The following is an 8,022-nucleotide window of genomic DNA, read 5'->3' on the forward strand; positions in this document are numbered from 1 at the left end:
GAGCCGGCCAGCTAACCAATCAGAGCAGACTGGGCTCTGGTTTCAGACAGAGGGTGAAAAGAGGTGCTGCAGCACAGGCAGTATGAGAAAAATAAAAAGCTTTTTGAACATTAAATCACGGAGACATGTCCCAGTAGAGACACTACATACAATATGAACCTGAAAATGAGCAGCATATGTCCTTTTCAACATTGAAACTGAAATGGATAGACTGTAACTGGAATGAGAAGAAGTCTTAAACAAACATTCGATGATACATGTTCTGAAACACTGAGGTAATACAATCATTTTCATAATCACTTTATAAAAAGCCAAGGACAAAGTTACTTGGATTGAATTTAAAGCAATGACCACTTATTGTAATTTTAGCTGTTGCATTAATCAAGTCATCTTTGAACAACATGAATGTGTCATGGTATGAATTGCTTCACAACATAATACTTCATCATCACAGGCAGTCTTGATTTCACTTGATAAAATAAGGTAAGAGTACTTCAGAGTTGATTGCTCCTCGTCATGTAACACTAAGTCACCAGAAAAAAGGTTAAAGTTGCCCTGGAAACTAACCACTGATGTACACTGCATGCTCCACTTCTAATGGGGCCATGAGTGTCCAATGAATTGTATTTTTATTCATGGCCGTGTACTTGCAGGCGCATTGTGGAAGAATTGGTATGCTTGTCATAGAGCTATAACATTAAGGGATTAAACCATTACATTATGGAGTTTTTACCTGCAGTGCCTATAGCCAGCATTTCAACGCACCTCAGACAACTTTCATTCCAACCCACTGCTCTCTTTAGAAATCCTGAGCTGTATTTAAATGTACTTGTGGCTTTCTGTATATTAAATGTGCATATAAGCAGAGTTAAAACACTCCCAAGTGATTTCCTTTTAGTTTCAGACGTCCTTCATTACTAGAATAATGCATTTTCTTTTGTATAAAATTAAATGTTTGAGGTCTGAGAGTGCCCCAGTGAAAATGAAATATGGAAATGTAGTTGGACCTGTTAGTTTTCACCTTTGAAGTACATGAGAGTGGGAGCTGATCATTTATTATGCACAAGGAATGGCAACCAAGACATACAATATCTCTGAGCAAAATCAAACACTCTAAAACACTAATCTGGTCACAATTTCTAAAGATAAAGAATCTTAATGGTGTATCTATGTTGGGGTCAATGGAAGTGCACAGTACATTTACAATATTGATGTCTCAATACCACCTTACTACACTATCCAATGAGAGTTATTTGTATTGAGTTAAAAGGGGGGGGGGGGGGGGGGGGGGGGGTGATGCCCCTGTGGGTTCATCTGGAGAGGGTGTGGATGTGCTGTGTGCAGCCTTGATTGCAGTAACTCAGGGCACCTGGGTCTGGTGCTCTGCAGCTACTTACAGGGTGTTTCTCAATCGCGAGTAAAGCTGCTTCAGAGCCACTATTTCAAGCATACTACGTCATCGAGTGGCGCCGAAGGACTGTTCCAATGTCCAGCATACTTGGAATTCTACCGAGCCCGGCGTACTTCGTAGCGAGAAATGTTGAGGCTGCACATGTGTAGAGTCCGCGGTCTTAAAATCCCCACAATGCTTTGCACACGGAGCGATTTCCCCAAATCTGTGGCGGAAAATGTAAGGCGGGGCCTCTCATATGACGCACATCTGCACACTTGCTAGCCTGTTCCACTCTTCGTTTTCCGAATGCCAGGAAGGATTCTTGCCTCGCTTCTGAAGGAAGTGACTCGGAAGACATGTGCTACCAAGCAAGCGTACTCGACATTGAGAAACACCCAGAGCCTCTCTGCTCCTCTCTGCTTTCTCCTACAGCCACCCGGTTCTGTTGAGTATGCTATTAGTTACTTCAGTTGCTTTACTTTGTGCACCTCAACACCCTCACACATACATGTCCATGCAACCCTCACCCTGCATTTACACTACTGATACCACTGACGTCCACACCTCATGCTTTACCTACTTTGCACTTAAATGAATTTGGTTAATTTGGATTACTTGCTTAAATAAACATATTTTGTTAACCGTTGATATGGTGTGTCTCCTCTTTGTTGTGGCCTTTTGAGCCAGGTCATAACAATGGTTAATGTGTCTTCAGTCAAATGTAGGTACAACTCCTTGACATATCCATTACGAATACTTGTTCCTATTATTTACATTACATTACAAGTCACTTGTTAGACGCTTTTATCCAAAGCGACTTACATACACTCAGTACTGTGGACAATCCCCACAGGAGCAATTTGGGGTGAAGTGTCTCAGGGACACAACGACATGCTGACTGCAGTGGGGTTTGAACCTGTGACCCCCTGATTCGAAGTCCAGCACTCTATCCACTGAGCCACAGCCACCCTGTAGTAGATTAACATCGTACTTCCTCTTACAAACATCATTGTTGGTACAAATAAATAGGCTATTAAACCGAATTACTACAGGTTGGTTCATTTTAATATGGGCAGCGACCTTCACATTTTTTACCCAAAAAATAAAACAGAGAATTTGGATGTATACCGGTATACGCCTCACTTTTATGTTATCTGAATGTGAATTTTCACAGTTGTGTGTTTTGTTTTTTGATAAAAGAGTGCAAAGTGGTGGGAATGCAGGCAGTACTATATGCTTTGCTTATATTGTTGTACTGCTCTGGAAAAAGAAATCATTATGAAAGTCTGAAATAACAAGAGAAGAGAATGTCTTCTTTCAAATCTTGTTTTTTGAAAATCATGCTTTATCCCAATCCAAGTCATAACCCATATTTTCGCTACTGCTGAAACGCGTGCGAGCAGACCGAAGTGAGTGTCTCGTCTCGGAGTGAAATCCAAGGTAATTTTTAGAATGAAAATAACAAGATTTCAGGAAGGCTCAAAACCAAGGAGGCGAGCTATTTCTGAAGAGAAAGGGTCTGAATGAGGGTTGATAAGGGCTGGACATTTCCTACAATGAAGCTCAAGGACGTTTCATAGCTTTACATGCAAGTCAAATAGTAATAGTCATAACCCTGATATAATACTCCATAAAGTTATAAGGATATACGAAAAGTAAAGGAAGTATAAGGAAAGTATTTGTGGTTCATAATGTTAAAAAGTATCCATAACTTTTAAAATAATGACATCATTATGAAACACTTGCTCTTCTATTGGCTAGCGCTCCAACACATTGTGCGCGATATGCTATCGATACGATAGGCACATCTCTAAAGGTTCTTTCCGGGCCAACAACCGGGCTGAGTATGCTAAACTAGTGAGAGAATCGCTGGCAACTACAACAAAATGAACATATTTGACCGTGATTTAATTGTAATACACGTTTCAAAATGATGCCGAAGTAACAACATACTGATACCGGTTAGTAAAAACCATGAATTAATGCTTTGACAAGTCTGCAGACAGACGGCAGGCGAAAAACCTTTTAAAATGCATGTTGTCTAAATGGAGACCGGCTAAGCCAGGGGTCTGCAACAGGCGGACCGCGGTCCGGATCCGGACCCAGACGCCGACCTATACGGACCCGGACCTATAATCAATACATTAATAGGGGATTTCAATTTTGACAGGGCGATTCTATTTTAACCGCCGCCGACAGGGGGCGAAAGAGACGAGTGAGCGATACAGGGAGAGAAACACAGAAGAAGAGATGAGAGCGCGGCAGATAGAAGACGGAGGGTCCTTCTCAGGTCGACTATTTTCATTTCCTCGGTCCTCGGTCCTCGGTATCACCGGAAGTTGATTTGTCTGCGCCATCTTGAGTAGCGTCCCATGGCTCTTATTTCTGCCGGAGGACCGAGGATCGAGGAGCGAGGAGCGATAATGGAGGAGCGATAACCGAGGAACCACCAGACCATCCTCCGGTGAAATCCTCAGATACTCTCCCCGCCCCCTTACTGTGTATCGCTCACTGATTGGACGATGCAGCGCATGCACTGATCTGATGCTTCTTGACATGAGAGCAGTTTCCCAGCGGAGTGAAGAAAACACATGAAACTCACTCCTCAGTTTATACTGTGTTTTGTTTCAATTAATGCATCATTCAGTTACAAATATGTGATATATCTGAACAACAAAGTGGTCAAAAATTATTTTATTCATTTATTGGAAACATTTTCATGATCGCTTTTTCGTTTTACATTTTCATTTATTGTCATTTCCATTCAGTCAGTCATTAAGTGCTATTTAACATGTTAATTTGCTACATATCCACACAAACAAAGTGTGCATTCCAATGAATGTTAATCTAACTGGGTTTTGATAGATAACATATCTCTTTTTCTTCTCTGAATTATTTTATTTCTATTGTGCACTCTAATCAATATTAATCTAACTATTGTTCGTTTATACATTTTAAGAATGGCGTTTATCTTTTTTGAGAATGAGTTCTTATTTTATTTAATGTATTTAGGTCTACAACAGATGATACAAATGTTTGTGTCAGTAAATGTGTACTAACAGAGGCGGGGGTGTTTGTGAAAATAACGGGGACAGAGCTGCTGTCAGACGATCAGCTGTGCGGCGTCATCACAAACGGACGTCGCTTCACGTGACGCTCCGGAGGAAAGGACGTCCCATTGCTCTTAAAACTCATTTCCCTGCTTCTCATGGTTTCCTTGCGTCTCTCCATGCTTCCCTGGTGGGAGGGACTAAACGCAGGGAAACGACGCAAGTGAGGGACGCAAGGGTTCCATTTAATCGACCTGAGAAGGACCCGGAGAGGAGAGTGAAAAGGCGTGTTAGCGGCAGACAGGGAGAGACAAATAATTACACATGGCGCTCTCCAAGAAGAGGAAAGTGGAGAGTGAGAACAGAGCTTTTAACCCTGAGTGGACTCATTCATGTTCATCCTGCCCACTGGGAGCACAGAACCAGTGTGTCTCATTTGTTCAGAGACCGTGGCGCTCATTAAAAGTGCCAAAACGCCACTATGAGACAAAACACAAAGTGTTTGACCAAACATTCCCTCTCAAGTCAGAACTGAGGTCACAAAAAATAAGCAGTCTCAGAGCCCAATATGATCAGTCGACCAGGATCAAAATTAAAACTAAATATCGTTCCAGGGCAGGCTAACCAATGAGCACCTGCATGTGTGTATGAGAATGGCCCTGACACAATTTCAGCCCAGATTTAAACTCCTGGAAGGACAAGCTCAAGCTCAATTCTCGCACTGAATTGAAAAAAAGTGAGTGAGGGACTGCAATATACGAGGGAAAGAAAGAGAAACTTTAAAACTGTTCAATTGTTATGATGTGTAAAGACTAATATTGTTCTATAATCGTCTGAAACTGTTAGGTCATGATGTGAAACGGTTAACAAAGAAAAAGGGAAACGCAAGCTGCTGCTACACTTTATTTTATTTATCTAGAATTAAGCACTTTTAAGATGCACACATTTTCAAAAGCTATTTTATTTATTTTCTCTATTTTATTTTTAAATGCAGCCCGAGAGGAACATTACACATATCCACAGTATTTACTGTATAGTTCAATGTTAATTGACAATAAATATTGTTGTTTTTGAATTGTACTTTCTTTATTTGATTGGCAGTCAGTTGTTGATTACATGCAGACGTTGATAAAGCTACAGGCTACTTCAATATATATCACACTAATTCATAAAGCAAGTTAGACATTTTGATGTTCCGGACCTTTGCATGGGGAGATTTTCTCTAACTGGACCTCGTTGAATTTTAGTTGAATACCCCTGGGCTAAGCTAACGCAGTATATGCTCCGACCGTCCACACTCACAACAACGGCCTACAGACATAAATAAAGCAGCGACTGTATTCGCCATGACACAGGCAGTCTGTGGTTTGTACTTGTTTAACTTTTGTCTAGTTTCTGAACAGATATGAGGAGCTGTGAGCTTGAGTGCTAACAGCTAACGGCTGATGTTGGTTTTGTGTCTCGCATTGAAGATGACGTCACGGCTCCGCCTACACTGCGTTACTATAGTTACTGCCCCAGTTCCTAAACTTTAATGGAAGCGCAGCATAAAGTGAGCCTGGCCTACCAAGGCCTAACTATACCGTACTAAGCCGCGCGAGGCCCTGCAGTGGAAATGCGCCATAAGCGGTTGACCAATAACAACAGAGCCGGCCAGCTAACCAATCAGAGCAGACTGGGCTCTGGTTTCAGACAGAGGGTGAAAAGAGGTGCTGCAGCACAGGCAGTATGAGAAAAATAAAGAGCTTTTAGAACATTAAAGCATGGAGACATCCCAGTAGAGACACTACATACTGATATACACCTCAAATGTAGCTTAATCCCCTTTAACCCAATCAGAAACTTTTTGGACGGCGATTAGGATGTATTTATGGTGCACTTAAAAAGTGATAACCAGTGAGTCAGATCGAAGTGCCACCAAAATGAAAGTGTTTATAGATTGAGATGCTCATGGCATCCCTCTAATTATGTTTTTATTTCAGCCTGAGGGTGTTTCTGCATGAAAGGTTATCATCGCATATCCGTTATGTTTCTTTTATATGATGGGAAATGCAGGCATGGGAATCTTGCCATAATAACAATATGTGGCAGAGAAAAAGATAGGATCACATATCTTATAGCTTAGTGGAAGATAGAAAGGGTGGGGTAAGGAAGTAGATGGGGTGCAAAAAGATAACCAATAGGGATGCTCCGATCGCCAATTTTGGGGCCGATCGCCGGAATCAGTATCGGCCGATACCGATCGCCGATCCGATCGAGTGGGTGGGGCCTATGGGGATCTTCCATTTAAAGTGATGTTTAAAACTCAGTTAATGGGGCTCATTCACTGGAGCTTCCACAAACAACAACCAACATAATTATTACATTCAAATGAAGTACATTATTCAAGTTTACATTAACTTTGGATAATAACACGGGAGAAATGAGCGGAAGCCTCTCTCTCCCCCTCTCTCCCTCTCTCCCTCTCTCCTGACAGCCTGTCAGTATCGTCTCATGCAGCTCACTGATCCAGTAATGAGTGACCCGACAGTGAAGAATAAACATATTTATAACTAGTTTAGCTTGTTCCAGAGGTAGATAAAATAGCTAAGTGTGTTAGGTCTAACTCTTAGTGCGTGTTTCGCTCCGCTCACCGGTCCGTCACAGCGGGCGGAGCTGCAGGATTTCTGCTTCACACACGTTGCATACCGCTATTTTACTGTCTTTTTCGGACACCTTCAAATACTGCCAGACCGGTGAAGCCATTTTGGCGAGCTTGTTTTGCCGCGCACAGAGAAAAGGGTCATGTATTTTACGTCATGTGATCGGCTCTCACGATCGGCCTTTATAGAGAGCACCGATCGATCGGCAGAGAGTGAATATTGGCCGATAGCGATCGGCGGCCGATCGATCGGAGCATCCCTAATAACCAATATCCTGAAGTTGGCTGTACATTTTTTTAATGATGCATCCTCTGGGGAGCATGACTGTGGTCAGCAAATGTGGTGGAAACATTATCTTGTTGGCAGCTCATCCCTTAAAACAGAAGCTCAGAGTGGTTATAATAAGGGGAAATATGAAAGATTTGTTAGAAAATGTTTTCAACATGAATTGACTGAATTTATTTGAAAAGTGTTCTTACTAACACATGAATACTACTGTGCAATATATTTGTACATATATATTTAAGAAGTACAATATAAGACAAGCACAAGTTTCATTTGTGGGCCATATTTCATTATACTTTTTTAATTAGCTGAGGGACGATTAAAAATGGCCTGCGCGCCGCATTTGGTCCCTGGGCCGTAGTTTGGACACCCCTGCTCTAGATGGAGATACATAACTCCTTCAGTGCCCACAGGGTTTTGTCACTTGTGTAAACACATCATTTTGGGGGTGTTGCTGAAATATATATTTCTGGGGGTGACACTTGCACCCATTGATTCTGATGTGCACCTGCACACCGGAAGCTTCCTGACACATAAACCAGGTGTTAATTAAAATGAAGCTAATGTGACCCGGCTGATTTGAGGTGCAATTCTCATTTCATCTTTTTTTTAGGTAAAGTTTGAGTCAAAATGTAAACTTTTCAAGTCTTTT

Source organism: Trematomus bernacchii, unplaced genomic scaffold (genome assembly GCF_902827165.1).
Source record: "Trematomus bernacchii unplaced genomic scaffold, fTreBer1.1, whole genome shotgun sequence".
In the NCBI taxonomy this organism is placed as follows: domain Eukaryota; kingdom Metazoa; phylum Chordata; class Actinopteri; order Perciformes; family Nototheniidae; genus Trematomus; species Trematomus bernacchii.